This window comes from Pristis pectinata, chromosome 25 (genome assembly GCF_009764475.1).
Source record: "Pristis pectinata isolate sPriPec2 chromosome 25, sPriPec2.1.pri, whole genome shotgun sequence".
Taxonomy (NCBI): domain Eukaryota; kingdom Metazoa; phylum Chordata; class Chondrichthyes; order Rhinopristiformes; family Pristidae; genus Pristis; species Pristis pectinata.
The window spans coordinates 17,051,373-17,069,402 of record NC_067429.1 but is presented as its reverse complement, the minus strand read 5'-3'; the positions used below and the strand labels follow the sequence as shown (position 1 = coordinate 17,069,402).

The 18,030-nt window shown below is 38.0% G+C and overlaps 1 protein-coding gene across 1 annotated transcript in view; it reads left to right on the top strand.

Moving 5' to 3' along the window:
• The first annotated feature begins 1,949 nt into the window (after positions 1-1,949).
• The window catches only part of hdac5 (histone deacetylase 5), a 237,519-nt gene continuing 221,438 nt past the window's right edge, over positions 1,950-18,030 (top strand). The window contains exon 1 of the mRNA XM_052038495.1: positions 1,950-2,085. The gene's annotated coding sequence lies outside the window, so the exon portion shown is untranslated. The remainder of the gene's footprint in view (positions 2,086-18,030) is intronic.

Sequence of the window (18,030 nt, the reverse complement as noted above, 5' to 3'; positions counted from 1 at the left end):
ACATTAACACTTTATGGCAGCAAGCCCACTTAGCAAGCATTAAATGACATCCAGCTGTGGCTATAGCCTTGATTTTGCATCTCTACACTTGCTTTTATTTTATGCTTTAAATGACAGTCTTTCATTTATCTTGGCTTTGGTTATTGTGGATGGATATTTAACACCCTTTCAAACCTTATTAAAGCTATAACAAACCTTCCCTTCTTCAATGATTTTCCTCTCAATGTACAAAACATCACTAAATTTGAGATGTTTTTTTCATCAGGCCTTTGGCCAAAGAAATTGTTCAAACTGATTTTCAATGGCTATATTGAATTTAGCATTTGGTAGAAATGATTGTCTAAGAGAAGGGGTGTTCTAGGACTGCACATCAGAACCAGGTCACCAATCATCTTGACTCTCTTTTGCCAACACCTGTCTGTCAAGTTCATGTGGTAGCTGGTGTGCTCCTCACCTATTCCCCAACCACCGCCCCGTCACTCCACCAATGAGGGAATTCACCAGTCACTCAGTACTAGAGTGGAAGCAAGTCATCCTTAACCCCAATTGCTTAAGAAGACGAAGGACATGATACCGAAAAAATGCTATGGGATTTGCTACCAGAAAAAGTGAATGAGATTACTGTTTGGCGGTCTTGAAATAAAGTGGCACCTCCTTTGGAATATTCAAACTATTAAACGATAGCGATAAGGCAAATTGTTTGTTTAAAGTAAACCAACAGAGTGGGGCGAGATAACATAAACGGAAATTAGTAAGAAGTAAATTTCGAACCAACCTTAGGTAAAATTACCTTTTCCTAAGTAGTGAGCAGTATTTGGAATGTATCAGAAGAAATTGTCGCCGATTTGTTTAAGATGCAGCTTATTGTTAATAAAAAAGTCATGTTGCAATGATGTTCTGAAACTACTTCACATAAATGCACAAATGTGGTCTTACTGCAGTCTCAACGAAAGGAGGAATCAGTTACAATGTACACGTCTCATAATTGTTTCAAATGTTCAACCAAAATGTGAACATCGTTTCCTCGTCAAACAGACCCAAGAGTGATGACGGCAGGAACGCGGACGATTGCCCAGCGAAATTGCAGGTGATGTGATGAAAAGTAGCAATAAGCTGCATCTTAAACAAATCAGCGACTATTTCTTCTGTGAGACGAGTGTAGAGCCCGAATGGTAGCTCATTTCCATTTCTGAAAACTGAAAGGCACAGATATAGACTGCATTCTGGATGCAGCGGCACGTAGCCAAAATCTGAGCGTTGAAATTGGTGCCGTTCCGAAAAAAAATACGTTTGTGGACCAATATCTTGCAGATTACATGGGAATGTTTTATGAATTGTTATTTTTGAGACGATGAAACGTAACCTTAATGAGGTTGCCGATGGGATTAAAAAGTACAATTTGCTTGCCAAGCAGGTGTTTCCTTTAAGTGGTTTTCTTCCACCTATTTCGGATATATCGGGGTGCACTAAACAGAATGACAAATTCCGAGTTGGAGAAAAAGCTATAAATATATTTTGTAGGGCTGGCGCCATGGGAAATGTTAAACGAGATTTATAACCAAAATGAGTAAAGCAGGTTGCGGATCTATTTAAACAAATGGAGTGTTTATTTTTAAAATGTGCTAAAATAGGTGACATCTTAACAAAAATATTGAATGAGCCTCTCTCTAAATGTTGCAGTGAAGGTATTTTGTTGGCAATTACTTCCCAGGAAAGGCTTCTGTGCACTATTTGATAGTGCAGAGTTTTAATATGATAAAATAAGATGTTTTTTTGCAAAGAGAATGTTGCATCCATGCTTGCCAGGTTTTCTCATTCATACACAGTACATCTGCTGTTCTTCACTGAGCCACATGCTCTTGCATTATTCATACTGCGCTGATCTAAAGAGGCTATTTTTAGGCTGGAGCTGGGACGGCGCGTGGTTGGCCGGCTGGCCGGTCACGTGGCGGGATGTTGTTGTGCGGCGGCGGTGGAAGATGGCGGAGTGTGGAGTTTGACAGCGAGTGCAGGCAGCGGGGAATTAAAACAGCGAGCGTCGCCCGGCCCTGGCACAGCGGACACCCACCGACTGGCCGAGCCAAGGTACTACCGAAAGAGAGCGAGCGCGGTTTTTTATTTTTTCAAACCAAAACGCACGATAGGAGGAGATGTCTCCGTAACATGGCGCTGAAGGGTAGGAGTTTTACTAGTGAAAGGGGGAAGATGCTTCCAGTGGAGCGAGGCCACTCCAAGGACTGCAAAGAAATGCAGAGTAAATTAAAGGACAATATTTGTTTTCCGTGGGTTGGGCGAAGACAGTAGGTAATTTTTAAAGGCATGTTTGTATATTGCATGGAATGCTTTTAACAGTGGAACTGGAGGGCGAATAAGCCAGACAAAGATTTGCAAAAAAAACCCAAAGTTTCCTGTGTAACAATTATTATTGCGGGGACGATTTACTTTTCATTTTGGTGTTATTTTCTTTATTTTTATCAACTTGCGCGCACACTCATCGTTGATGATGCCCAGTATCAATTGTAAATATGAAGCAAGCAATTGTGCAACAAGTAATTTACTACGGTTTGCGATATTAAAATTATTCTTGGATTATTAATGAGTTAGAATAAAAAACACACACAAAGCTCGGCTCGCTACACCAACAGTTTAAACTTCTGTGCTAAATTTTGCCACTGTAAAAATGTAACAGTATGTAAGTTTCTTTCCATGCATTAACTTATTTGATGTAAGTAGTTGAGCGAAAGAACAAATCAGAGCCCCAATCTGAGATGGTACCATTTTGACATATCTATTTCCTGTAAATGTGTGTAAATGTTACCTCATGCAAACCTGAAGAATAGAATTCAGTGGCAAGCTTGCTGATGCAGATTGGCATTGTAGTTATGCCAGGTGATTTTAAAATTAGATTAAGATTTATGCCATTGTTGCAGTAAAATGAACATTTTATTATGTGTGATCAATTCTGTATTCGTATAATGTACACAAGACAGCACACACAAAGGTTAAGTGCTGTGTTTGGAGTAAAGTGTATTACACCTAAATTAGATTATTCTGCTGACATGAGATTATTCTGCTTTTTGCTTTAAAATTGAGACACTTGTAGATGTATGCTTTCTTAATTACAAGGTGGGCAGTGAAAGGTAGATGTTTTCCTGATCAGTAAAATTATTTTCCAAACCAATTATAGAACTATTTAGGGTTTATGTATTAAATTTTTTTATCTCTCAAAAAGTAATTTTTGGACACCTTTTTAAAAAAAATTCAAAAGAAAACACATGCCTTCCAATGTACTATATAACCTCAATTCTCAGTAGTCTTATTAAGTCGATCTTAAGTTGACATTAAATAAATCTTGGGGATCTTGGTGGTTTTGATGCAATCAATCGTGTAATTACCGTTGGGAAGGAAATGACCTTTAAGAAGCTGTCAGATGTTCTGTTAAAATGAGAACCTATAGAAAGGCATGGTTATTAAAATAAGATCAAAGATATCATTAATATTCAGAGGCCTTCTGATTCACTAATGATCTTAAATCCCAAACTTCAATTTGCTTTCCATTGCTGACCACTCAAACATATGGCACTGACCAAGAAAGATTCTTATTAAAAAGGGACATACACTTAAACTGACACTTTGTGCTGTGACTAATGCTCACCAAAGATTTTTTTGAGACATAACAGCCTCATTAGCATGTTTCTGTTTGTGAGATTTGCCACTGAGGTGTGTGAAAGAGCTGCCAATGTATTTAAATATGCTTAGCAGTAACAACATATTGTATGAGTCACATACACAATGAAGTACCTGTTACTTGCTAAGGCTGTTGATGTGCCACAGCAGCAGCTCTAGTGTGTTTATATTTTATTGAAAGAAAAAACTATATTTCTAAAGCATTGTGCTTGAGGGTAAAATGCTGCATTTCCTATTCTGATTAAGAGGCTTTGTGAATTTTTCATGGTATTTTCTTTGGAGCAGATTTCCAGATCCTAAAAATTGGTAGTAAATTTACAATTATGAATATTTTGTCCACAATTATGCCTTTTTGTATGGATTGTGGACATGAACATAAGTCAGACGTTTGTTTCCTAATCAGGGTGATCTCTGTATCGATGATACAGCTGCCAGAAATAGTCATTGATTTACCTCAGCAAATACAAACAAGTTCTTTATAAAAAGTACTGAATGTTGTGTGACATTTCAAGTATGTGCTAGTGTTTGCAGGATTTGATCCTGATTCACTCAGGAAAAAATTTTACTGGGGTGAAAGGAAGTGCAGAATTATAAGCTCTTCATGGGCTTTGAAGCTGGGATCTCAGTTATTTTTTCTGCCCTATGATGTGTTTTATGCTCTTTGTATTCTGAGTTTTATTGCACCTCCAGTCATCATCTCATTTTGGGCATCACTGTAAGCAAAACTTCCAGGATTTTCTGGATAATTGCAGTGAAACTTGGATGAAATTAATAATTGACCTAATAGCAACGTTTTTAATGGTTGTCGGCAACCTTAGGAAAAATCTTTTTTTTGATGAATTTTCCATCCTGAAAGGAAGATGACTAGCTTGTGAATGGAGTGCTGTTTCACTTTCAAAACTCAGTTTGGCTGTAATATAGGTCTGATATAGAGTGCCGCCTTCTACTTTGGCCCAGCGATCTCAAACCTGATTTCTGGAGATTGTTTTGCCCTATTTCTATAACTTGCTTCCTAATGTCTTTGTCCTTCTACTTGGAAGTATTTAGTCTGTTTTCAATATCTCTTTTAATGGTCAGGGAAAACCCAAAATTTGCCTTTTTGCAGCCTAGTTCACCCATAAATCCTTTGGTTTCTTTTTGCTCCCTTCAAATAAGATATAAAGCTAGGAGTAATAAAATAAGGACATCAGTTGAAACTCGGATCTTTTGTTTTGTTGTCTTCAACTGCATTTTGACCATTCCCAATATTTTGCTGTCCTGCCTGCAAATTATTTAAGATATTCCATGTTTTAAAATTATGAAAAGGGTGTGAGATAAACTTCTTTTCACTAATTTAAATTTATGTTCCTTGGCTATATTTTCCTGTACAGGGATCATCAAAGGCATGTTTAGTGAGAAGTTGGTAAATGAGTCATTACAGGTGATTGTGTTAGCACTGGTCCTAGAGAAGAACCAGTGCTAACACAATCACCTGAGCAAGAATTGACTACATTCAGGGCCAAAGATGGTATAATCCAAGAAATGGAATGATCAGGCCTCAAAAGCGGCAGAGTAATGAAACAAAAAAACAAACTGCTGGAGGAACTTGGGGGTCAGGCAGCATCAGTGGAGGCAAAGGGATGGTTGATGTTTCAGGTTGAGACCTTGCATTAGGACTCTGTCTCAAGAAGCCTTTGAAGCTATTCAGCAAATTGCACATACCAGGCATAGCCCACCAATGCAGCAGAGCAAGAGGTTAAGGAAAGGATATAGCTAAAAGGACAAAAAATCTAATTTAGATTAAATTATCATTTACAAGTTGAAGGGACATCAATCTTGGGCAGATCTTTGCTCCAGAGTATGTTAAGTCGTGTGTTTTAAGTATATTTCATATAGAAGTCTTTTTGTTTAGCTGGGTTTAGAAAAACGCATAGTAAGTTTACTTTATAATGTATACTGCTGAGTACAGGGAAGAAAGTTTTTGTTACTTCAGATTTCCAGCATCTGCAGTTTTTTTGCTTTTCAATTAGGTAGGATTCTTAAAATTTGAATAGAGGAATATTGTTTGGAAGTTTAAAAACAGGGAATGGAAAGAATATTTATTTGTATGCTTTTGTTTTTGTGAAAGGAAGAGAGTATGCCAATCTGATGTAAATAACTGGAACACAAACTGTTTGTATGGGAGAAATTGTTAATAGAATATCCTGTGATTGAAAGTGATCAAAAAAAATGGTGTACAAATAAATAAATGGTACTCCCTTAATGTCAGGGCCACATGGAATAAATATAAAGTGATGTTGGGGGAGGGGGGAAATGGTAGGCGGTTTTGTAAACTAATTATACTTCTAATGTAAGAAAGCATCTTGTACAAGGTGTATGCTGCAAATGAAAGGCCAACTAAAGGAGGGTTGTTTATCCTGGGAAGAGACACAAAGGGTATTTGAGAGCAAAAAAAAGTTTATTTAATGGGAATCATCAATTAATTAAATAATTTAAAAACTAAAACTGGTTTAGAGTCACAATTGATACATCCATGCCAGCTTTGAGATAATGCTATCAGCGAGGCAGTGCTTCTCTTGACTTGGTATTTGTAGATGACCCAAACAAAGCTAAAGAAATAGTAAGTTTTGCCTCTTTTGGAGATGATAACTGAAGAATAATCAAATTCATCAAGTTCTGGGATTTGGAAATATCAAAGATCAAGTCACAGGTGCATAATTTAAAATGGTTAATGCTTTTGAAAGAAAAACATCAAGTTTTTATTGAAACAAATTGGGTGATTTGTAAACAATAAATGGTTCATCTGTGTAAGTACCATGCTGAAAATGCAGGTTAAGTGCACATTCAAAATCAGGAAACTAAACTTAATAACTAATCAAAGGTGAAATAGGGGAAAATGGCACCTGCAAATTCTGAAGAAAGGAAAGATTTCATCATGTTGAATATAGTTAGACAAGGAAAGGAAGACCCAGAGACACAGCTATAAACGTGAAATGCAGCAGAGAAAAAATAAATCTTTCAATACTCTGAAGCCTTGAGAAGAGTTCTAACAATAAAAATGTCGTAATGAACAGGTATGAGATGGTAAATATTTGGAAAAAATATTTCTTGATAAAGATACGAGTAACATGCCCTCCAAAAACTGAGATAACTGGCCAAAATTTTTAATTTGATATCCTACACTAGCTCAAAAGAAATTAATTCTCTAAGATGGATGATGCTTATTCAGTTGTGCTAATAGAAGATAGGGAAGTGGCTTGGCAATGTATTGATAACTGTTGGAGGAAATCACTGGACAATTTTGACATTAGTAGACCAGAAACGAGCTCTCTCAGTGTGCAATTCAAAAGCACCAATAAAGAATAGGGTAGTACATAACTATTCCACCCTGGTTGCCTGGCACCTAGCAAAGTAGTTGTCAAAGTCATAATTCATCTCTGTAGTTCCTTTGTCAGACCACACATTCAGTATTGTCCAGTTTGGTCATAAAAAAGACAATCAGCAGATGGTGGAGGTGCAGTCAAATGTTACAGGTCAAACTCTTGTATTAGATTAAATCTTCCTGAAATCTGGGTTTTGCATGTTTGAAAGGAAGCTTGTGAAAAGTGACTTAGAGGGTTATGAGCATTGTAAAAGGTGAATTTAGAAAATTTATGCCAGGCGAGGCATATTAATATGAGGAGATAAATTAAAACTAGGATTAATGCTAGGTAGCTATTTTTTGCTCACCAAATGTTCACCAGGTTAGCAAGAATATCAGAGATACAAATACTCAATTAATTTAAGCAATTGAGCACTGCAATGCAGAGAGCTTAGGTTCTTCAAGGATGCATGAACTAAGATGAGGTTGCCTCTTGCAAATTTTTTTTGTATCCTTTTGTTTTTGGATGTGTGTAACTGTGCTATTTAATATTTATCAATGGCCATTAGCCTGCCTTTTACCCCTGCCCCACTTCCGCTTCCCCCCCCTCCCCCCCCCCCCCCCCCCCCCCCCCCCCCCCCCCCCCCCATTCATCATTCTTAACTTTCTGGATTGTGAGGTTTGATATTTAATCTTTTATCATGACTCCTTGCTTGAATTTTTCGGGTTGCTTTTGTTGCTTAACTTTGTGTTCAGACCAATGCACATATACATTTGTGGGACTTGGAATTGGACACTGTTTTGTAAATGTGATCTGACCAGTGCATTGTAAATTAGAAGGCTCTGTTGATTCTGTTTCTCTATTCTATGTGTTTAATTGCTTTAACACATTGGATGTTGAAAGTGTTGAGTCTATAATTACTCCCATGGCACTTTCTTATTCTTCTAGTGTAGGCCATTTGTATGTCCCAATTTTCTTTGCTCAACCATTAGATGCTGAACATTCTACTGTGAGGTCTGAGTTTTGGAATTGTTTTCATAAATTGCTTGTGCTTTCTCTCCTGTTGTGTGCACTGATGCTCTTGGGCTCACTTGTCTCCTCCTTTGCTCTGGCTCCCTCCAACGCACTCTTTTTCTGACTTGCTCACTCAATCTCTTGCTTGTTCATTCTTAATCCCATCTTTCTTTTCGTCTATATTTTGCACACGATAGGCATAAATTCGGGTTCCAACTTGCACGTTCTTGTTTACATTCTTTGTGCCTCTGGAGGGGTTATTCAGTCGGTTTAAAGCAATATGTAGTTAAGATAGAATGCATTTTTTTGCCTTGTTCGTGCAGGTATCAGATTCCCTGTAGAGGACGCTGTGCTGAAAGGGATTTCTAATCCCAGTAAATTGCAAGATTGAAAGCCCGTGGAAAGTCTGTGGGTATTTGCACGAAGCAACTACTTTTTAAAATCTGGCAGTTCCACTGTGATTGCCAGCTCTCATTCACTCAGCAGAAACTTGGGATTCCTAAGATCATCTTCTGCTGCAGCTGTGTTCTGATCCTGGGACACCAGTGCTGTGCAGAATTTCTAGCACTTAGATTGGGAAATCTGCCTGATGAGCCTATACCAGCTTAACCTGTTGCAAGTCTGTGGATGAAATTACTTTGGCAAGAAATTAGTTTCCTTTTCATTTGATTTTAATTCACACGATTTGTACGTACTGAATTATTTTTAAGCTTGTGAATTTTGTAGTGTTTTAATTTGAAGAAAGAATTTAAGTGCTTTTGAATGGTATTCTCAGATGTTTAAGGAACATTTTTGATTGTTGGGGAGTCTGGGGATGTGATGGGGCGTATGGTTTTCAAACCATTCCAATGGCTGAACTTGCCACCTTAGCTTGAGAGATCCTGTGTCACAATAAGCCTCTGTAATCACCTCGGAGCAGGCTTCCCATCAGAAGACTGTCTGGGGTTCACTGCAATAAAAGAAATGCCCCATGGGTGGACAATCAGTGAGCTTAGATGGCTTGCTTGTCAGCAGACTTTTCTTCCTCTCTTCCCACTCCCCCACCCCATACCCTTCCCACTGTATCATTTAATATTGAATATTGTAAACTATTGTGAAAGTTTCATTATGTTAAGATGGTACAAACTATTGCATAAGAGAGAATAAAGAAATGATGAAGAGGATAGGGGAGAGCTGAAATTACATAACCTGTGTCATAATTCAGAATGATCATAGCTGATCCTCGACTACCTACTTATTTGGTGTACTTACAGTCAACAAGAGATGTATGTAGTATTCCATGGGATTTTAAAATCGATGGCAGGTGATCCTCTGTTCCTATAAAATGTAAGCAATATCCTAGTGGATTTTTTAGATCAAATGTGCATGGTAAATGAAGGGGACTTCAGTTACTTGATAGTGTATGTATGAGTCATCAAAAAGACCATAGAGGAAATTACAGGGCAGTAATTGCCATTGGGTATTGAGAACATAATGAATCCCCCCTTTCTATGATATTTTATGTTAATTTGGGTTTTTAATATTTGGTTGTCACTGGTGAGCCCAGCATTTATTGTCCAAGCCTATTTGTTCTGGAGAAAGTGGGCCTTCTTGAACTGCTACAGTTTTCCAGAGGCAATACCAGAGTTCCTGGATTTATGCCCAGCGATGGTAAAATAAGGTGATATATTTACAAGCCAAGATTGGGAGGAGAGCATGCAGTTGGTAGTGGTCCCACATATCTGCTGCCCTTGTCCTTCATGATGATGAGATAATGGGTTTGAGAATTGCAGTCAGAGTAGGTTAACTGAGTAATCAGTGCATTTTGTAGATGATACATATTGAGATACTATGCACTAGTAGTGGAGGGAATGAAGTTTTTGGGTGGTAGGTGGGGTGTCAGTCAAGTGGACTCCTTTGTCATGGATGGTGCTGAGCTTCTTGAGCGTTGCTAGTACTGCACTTACCCAGGCAAGCGCAGAGTTCCATCGCACTCCTAACCCGTGTCTTGCAGATGGCGGAAGTACTTTGAGATGTCAGGAGGTAAGTTGCTTGTCACAGGATACCCAGCCCCTGACCTGCCCTTGTAGCCACAGTATGTAGGTAGTTGGTCCAGTTGTCTGTTGTCAATGGTGATCACCTCTTTTCTCATCCCCCACCCCACTACAGGACATCAATGCTAAGGTATTCAGTAATGGTAATGACTTCGAATGTTAAGGGTGGGTATTTGGACTCTATTGTTGGAGATGGCCATTTGAGGCACAATATTATTGACCATTAATCAGTCCATGCCTGAATATTGTCTAGTAGGTCATGTTACAATTAGGCATGGACTACTACATTTTCTGAGGAAGTGCAAATGGAACTGAACATTATGAAATATTCAGTGAACATCTCCACATCTGTCTTTATGATGGAAGGAAGGCCACTTATGAAACAACTAATGATGGTTGGGACTGGTACACTGCCCTGAGGAACTCCTGCAGTGATGTCCTAGGCTATGATGATTGATCACCAACAATCATAACTATCTTCCTGTGTGTGAGGAATGACTCCAGCCATTGAGTGTTTTCCCTTCAATGCCTGATGACTTCAGTTTTACCAGGGTTGTTTGATGCCACACTCGGTCAAATGCTCTCTTGATGCCAAGAGCAATCACTTTCTCTTACCTCTAGACTTTGGCTCTTTGGTCTATATTTGGATTAAGGCTGTGTTGAGGTTTGGAGATGAATGGTGTTGATGAAACCTGTATTTATGAGCTGTTATTGACGCGTAAATGCCACTTGTTAACACTGACAGTGACACCTTCCATCACTTTGCTGCTGAAAGTAGACAGATTGGGCAGTAATTAGCCTGATTGGATTTGTCTTTTTTTTATGAACAGGATATACCTAACCAATTTTCTACATTGCTGGGTAGGTGCCTGGGTTCTAACTGTTTAGAAGGGGCTTGGGCAAAAGTGCAACTTGGTCTAGAGTGCAGGTCTTCTTCAGTAGAACTGGGATGCCATCTAGTCCTTTGAAGTATCCGGTGTTCTCAGCTTTTTTTTAATAACATTTGGCATGAATCGAATTCACCTGCACTACCTGTGACAGAATGTGTGGTTTCCATGTTTATCTATCTTTCAGAGCCTACTGGAGTGGAAGCAAGTTATCCTTGAATTTTGAGAGACTTGCTTAGAGAGAAGGGACTAAAATCCTCATCTTCTCTTCAAGCATGTATGATATTTAATTGTTTATAAAATAGAATTGAGATGACCAGGATTACTTGTCAGCATATGTTACAAATTTTAAATCAGGAGATCATCGTAGTTGAAGGTGACGTTTTTGTGTAGCAATATACTGTTCTTTGAAGTACATGGCAGGTAAGACTTCAGGAATGATGTTTTTTGTATTGTATGAAGCTTCAATTTCTTAAGCCTTAATGTTCCTTACAGCTTCAATTCTATTTTCAAATATTAATTATTTTCACATTTCAGACCTTTTATGGACCTTTCCCATTAAAATTTTGAACTATCACTTCCTGACTTTAGTTGTGGTAGTGACTAGTTTTTGCATTGTGGTTCTCTCCCATTTGACAAAGTAAGAAGTTGAATAGTTAAGTTTTATTTTAATTTCCTCCCTGACATTAGTGAATCACCTTGGGATAGTTTCATGACATTAGACTGTGGACCTTCTTGATATGGGAACTTATTTACATTGATTTCAGACATGGTTGATCAGAAATTAGATAAACAAAATCACAGCTGAACTATTAATATTTATAAAGTGTTTACTGTTCAGTATTTTTATTTAACATGAATTTTTTACTGACATTGGCAAAATGGATTTCCATGTTCTCTATTCTTTCCTACGAGATGATAACTATATAAATCAGACAATTGATACTAATGTTAAGGAAGTTATCACCTACAGGTTATTGGGAAATTCCACACTTGTTATATTCATCATTTTTAACAAATGTAAAACAAATTTTAATAAAATACACAAGGCATACTTTCAAAAATACAATCTAACAGTGTTTGTAACTGGTACAGAAGCAACTTTGTTGTAATTCAGTAGTCTGGACTAAAAATACAGTGATATGAGTTGGGGACTTTAAATTCAATTAAGGAAATGATCTAGAATAAAAAAAAAATGGTGACCAGATTGTCATTATAAAAACCCATTTTGTTCATGTCCTTAAGCAAAAGAAATCTGTCTTGCTTGTCCAGTTCAACCTTTGTACAACTCCCAGTTGCACACACATGATTGACTTTTAACTGGCCTCAAATATGGCCCAGCAAACCACTTGGTTGCTCCAAGCAGCTATAGATTGTGTACATAGTACAGTGCTTGAAAATGTTGGCTCATCTCCTTCTGAAGGGCAACGGGGGGGGGGCGGTGGGGGCTATGTGATAAATGCTAGCCTTGCAAACAATGACCTGATCCCTAGAATGAACATATATATAAAAAAAATCCAGCATTTCTGTTCAATTAATCTGTTCCACCTTCAGTACAGCATAACTGTTATCTGAAGTTTTAACAGACATGATTCTTGCATGCTTTTGTCCTCTGTTTAGTACTTCATAATCACTAACTGAGCAAATCTGAGAATTTACTGCCCCATCATTATTTTTAACCACCTCCATCTTGTTCACTGTAATGTGTGTGTTCCTCCTTTTAATGCTTTGAATGTTTTAATTTCAAAGAGAAATTTTGTGTTGTATGAGGGTCATGGCAGTCTAAGAAAGTTGTTGGCTTTAATATTAATAGAAATTGATCCTCGATATTTGCAATGTACTTTTCAACTTGTGTTGAACCTCCTTTGTGTTGGGAAAAGAGATGGTGGAAGAGAAATGAAAGGTGGGTTGGAATTGTTTACTGCTATTTTGTTTGAAGATCATTCTCTGAGAAACAATTAATCTTCACAGACAATTATAAGTGACATATTTTGGAGTATCAGCTTTGTTAATATTGAATAATGGGGTTGTTAAGGAGCACATTTGAAATGTATCTTTGATTTCAACGCAAGTTTCAAAATAGGAAGTAAAAATGTCTTCCAATGAAATAAATAAATAACTTGAGTTATAAAAACATTTACTATGGAGATAATTTAGCATGTGAGATAGAAATCGAGGTAATGGAATAAAGAATGAACAATGGTGAGCAAAGTAGATACCATTTGCTGTAGAAATTGTAGAAAGACTAAAATACAAAAGAAATTGCTCTGTTCGCAAAACATTTTTTAAATTTATGGATCAATGAGGATGGCTTGTGTAATGGTAATTATAAAAAGATGCAGTTACTGAAAAGAAAAGTTGTTATATTGGTGACAGAAAATGGTTAGAGCACTCCGGGGGTGTAGTGCAGAGTTCAGGTCTCCAAATCACAAATAGAATGCAAGATGCCTGTTTTGGGGTGGGGTGAGGGGGGTGGTTCAGTTTTTTTTATACCAGAACTAGGAGATTATATCTTTCTGGAAAGGCTGACGAGCTGGGTTCCTTTCTTCAGAAATGGGTGGTTGAGCATGACAAGATCTAAACATTTCTAATTATCCAGGGATTTATTTAATGGGAAGGTTGACAAACTTGTGACAAGAAAGGGATAAAAGGGTTTGATGGGGTTAGGTGAAGAAATAGGAGGATCATAAGCATTGGCCAGTTAGGGCAAATTATCTTTATCTTTTTCTGTGTTTTGCATTATACTCAGAATTTTGGCTTTTGTCCAGTAAGTAACATTTATTAGTATGAAATATGTTTCAGAACCAGGTTATTTAAATCATAGTCTTTGTCATATACTGGAGAAAGGGGCTCATAGCAATTAGGTCATTATGCAGTAGTCAGTTTTAACTTTTAGAAAATGACCATTTCAGAAGAGCACAAGGGCAATTTTCAGTATTTCTGTGCTGAGCTTTTTGGGGAAGGGCATAGAAATTAAATATTTTTAAAAACAACAAATTTTTTATGATGTCTGCAGGGAAAGAAAGCATAATTTGTTTTACTAGAAGTGATTTTTGTTTCCTGTCCTTGTCTTAGTTGAGGGACCGCTCAGTTTGTGACCTCTCCAGCTTGCCACTTAAAATAAGTGCTAGTTTCTCTCTTATTTTTTTTGAGGTGGGAAATTTGTACATTTATTAGACTGAAGTAAATATAGAAATGAGAATATTGTGGTTTTTCTTTATCTTGCTACAGCATGCTGTAAGTCTCAGAAAGAGAAAGTATTAAACTATTAATGGAAAGAAATGCTGAAGTTTGGCTGCAATTCAAATTCTATTATAAGGAGCCTGAAATTGATTTGTTTGTTACTTGAGGCAAATTTAGTTCTGTAGTGAGCAGGAAGCATAAGTGCCTGTGTGTGTGGTCATAAGACTGGATGGTGCAAAACTGTATCTCATGAAGTGCAAACAAAAAAAGATTCACATTCGTTATAATAGAATGCTTGAGTTCGATGTGATCACTTTTTACAGATGTGAAGGTCGTGGAAATATGTTTTCATCTTAAGTAAGTTATGATGGTGTCTAGCTGTTTTGTTTTAAATTTTGAGACCGACATCAAAGATCATAAGAAATGTTATTCGATGTTCAAAAATTGTAGTGACATTATATATTTTGTAATTTCTAAATATTTTTGGTATATTTCTGATTATCCACGCAACTATCAACTCTTAATTTGAATGCACATTTTGAATTTGGATAATTAAAAGTTATGTGCACTATGTGTACCATTTTCCATTCTCAAGGTCCTTCACTTAATCTGCACCATATTGGTCCTAGTAATTTTAGGTAGACCTGGTGCCTACCTCAAATTATTGTTGAATTAGTTTAAAAATGCAATGAATGCTCCTATGTCAATTTCAGTACATTTGTGTTAAATATGTGGGGGCAGGAGGGGGAGGAAGCTAGATGGATAAAGCAATATGCAAGCATCATTTTTTTATTGGTTTTACAGCATACCTTCAGAGTACCAATGTCAGCGTCCTGCCCCAATCTTCGACCACCGCCCCAGCCATTCGAGCCCAACTTCTATGTCCAAATGTTCCATTTCCATGAAGTTGCAGGGGAGGTGTGGTGGATGATGGGTGTGGATGAAGCTCTTGAAGAAGTAACTTGTCAATGATTAGGGCTCATTGAAATGCATAAAACAACCTAAAGTATACTATGAGCCTCATCCACAACATTGCCATTGCCCATACTAGCATGGAAGATTCACAGAGGTTGTAGTTTGGAACATGTTTCAAAAAAAAAACTTCTCAATTTAGTGATCATGAGCCATCTAGGATTTCTTTAAAAAAAATGAACAAAAAAAATTTGGAGGTATTGAGTGGTGACAGGTGGTTTGAGCACAGCAGTCCAGTGTGAAGCAAAAAATAATTTGCAGGAGTAGCAGCACATCAAGCAGCATCTGTGGAGGCAGAGGGTTGGTCAATGTTTCAGATCGAGACCCTGCATCAGGACTATGAGTGTAGAGTGGAGATGGCCAGTAAAGGTCGACTTACGGGCATGAGTAAAGGTGGAACCCTTTTGTTAATAGGGATGGCTTGTACGAGCATTGGCTTGAAAGTATGACCCCACAGTTCAAAAGTGACATTAGTTCAAGGCAGATAGTTGATAAGTACTTTCTGACAAGCTTCTGTTTTACAAGTTAGGTGGGGGATGGCAGGATAGCTCAGCTGAGTAGAATGTGCATTCTGTGACATGTGGGAAGTCGTGGACCCCTCCAATGATGTAGACAGCCATGTCAAGGAAATGTCTGCAGCTGCAGCAGCTTGCATTCCAGGTGTTAGAACTGGAATGCTGGAGTTAGTGTGGCACATCTTTGAGGCTGAAGACTTCAGGGGAAATAGTCATAATGCACCTTAAGAACGTATGGACAGAAGAATGGGTGACCACCAGGCTGACTGGGGAAAGCTGATAGGTAATCTAGGAGTGCTGTGTGTTTGTCTCGCTCATTTGCACAATTTCACTGAAATGGCAGCATGTCTCTGAGTGGCTCAGCTATGAAGGAGTGAGGATTGAAGAGTGAGAGACTGATAGTGGATTTAATAGGAGGGACACATGGGTATTTTGGGTACTATGGACATGACTTCAGAATGGCATTTTGCCTAGAAATTGGACCAAAAAATTCTGATGGAGAGTCCTTGACCTGAATCATTGAACATTTCTCTCCCTACTGCCTTGAAAGTTAGAAAGTTAAATGAAACCCATTTTCAAGGTTAGGCACTACCTAACCTGTCAAGTGCTTCCAGCACTTTTTTGTTTTAAATTTGTTATGTTGCCTCCTTGGTGCTAGGGGCAAGGGTGCTTCTGAATGGCTGAAAAGCCTCCTGAAGGAAGAACCAGAAGTTGTGATCCACATTGGTCCTACAAGCAGATTTTAGGGAGCTAGGAAAGAGGTTAAACAGCAGCACCTCAAAGGTAATTATCTGAGGATTACTCTCAATGTCAGATACTAACAATGTGTGGGTGGAGAGAAACTAGAACGGGGGGGGGGGGATGCAATTCACACAGATGATCCTATAATCAATATTATCACGGGTGTTTGCTTGCGTTTTTGGTAGAGGATTTTAAATGAGCTTAGCAGGGGACAGGAATATGAGAGTTGCAAAGGAGAGAAACCAAGTTAGAAGTGAAGTTAAAACTATAGTAAGTAAAATAAATAGCACAGATAAAAACTGGCAGCAAATAGGGTTAGAGTAAGGAAAAATATTCATACCTTCGAATTAAGTCTTTTATGTCTAAATGCACACTGCATCTGAAACAAGCTAGAAGAATTAACAGCATAAATAGTTAAAGTTTGATGTAATTAGCTTTAGAGAAATGTGGCTCTAGAGTGAACCAAAGGTGAAAACTAAATATTGCAGGATATTGGATGTTTAGGTGGTAATGAAGATGTATGGTATATTTGCCTTCATTGGTAGGTGTGTTGAGTACAAGAGTAAGGAATTTGTGCTGTAGCCATGTAAAATTTTAGTCAGACCGCACATGGAGTATTGTGTGCAGTTCTGGTTGCCCCATTATAGGAAGGATGTGGAGACTGTGGAAAGGGTGCAGAAGAGGTTTACCAGGACACTCCCTAGATTAGAAGGTATGAGCTATAAGGAAAGGTTGGACAAACTTGGGTTGTTTTCCCAAGAGTGTCGGAGGCTGAGGGACGACCTGATAGAGGCTTTTAAAATTATGAGAGGCATATTAGGGTAGACAGTCAATCTTTTCCCCAGGTTCGAAATGTCGAATACTAGAGGACATGCTTTTAAGGTTTGTGTGTGTGGAGGGGTGGGGGTGGGGGGACAAGGTTTTTGTTATGCAGAGAGTGGTAGGTGCTTGAATGGGTTACTGGGGTAATAATGGAAGTAGGTAGTTTGGTGGATTTTAAGAGGCTTTTAGGTAGACACATGGATATGAATGATACACAGGAAGAGGGCATTTAGTATAAATTGGCGTCGAGATCAGCACAACATTGTGAGCTGAATGGCCTGTCCAGTGCTGTAATATGTTTAGGATGGATAGGCAAAAAGGAGGTGGGATAGTACAGTTAAAAAGCGATGATGTTGGTACAATAGTTTGAAAGAATCGTGGCTTGACAGATGAGAATATGAAATCAGAATCAGTTTGGGTGGAGCTAAGAACCAATAAGGGGCAGAAAACATTGGTGGGAGTTATCGGCCTCAAAAGTAGTAATGACATGGGGCATAGTATAAATTAGAGATGTGTGTAACAGGGATAATACAGTAATGATGAGGGATAACAGTTAAAAAGCGATGATGTTGGTACAATAGTTTGAAAGAATCGTGGCTTGACAGATGAGAATATGAAATCAGAATCAGTTTGGGTGGAGCTAAGAACCAATAAGGGGCAGAAAACATTGGTGGGAGTTATCGGCCTCAAAAGTAGTAATGACATGGGGCATAGTATAAATTAGAGATGTGTGTAACAGGGATAATGCAGTAATGATCTTGTTTTAAGGGGTCCCCTTGGGGAGAGTGACCATGCTATAGAATTTTATGTTAAGTTCAAAATTGATGTTATTCAA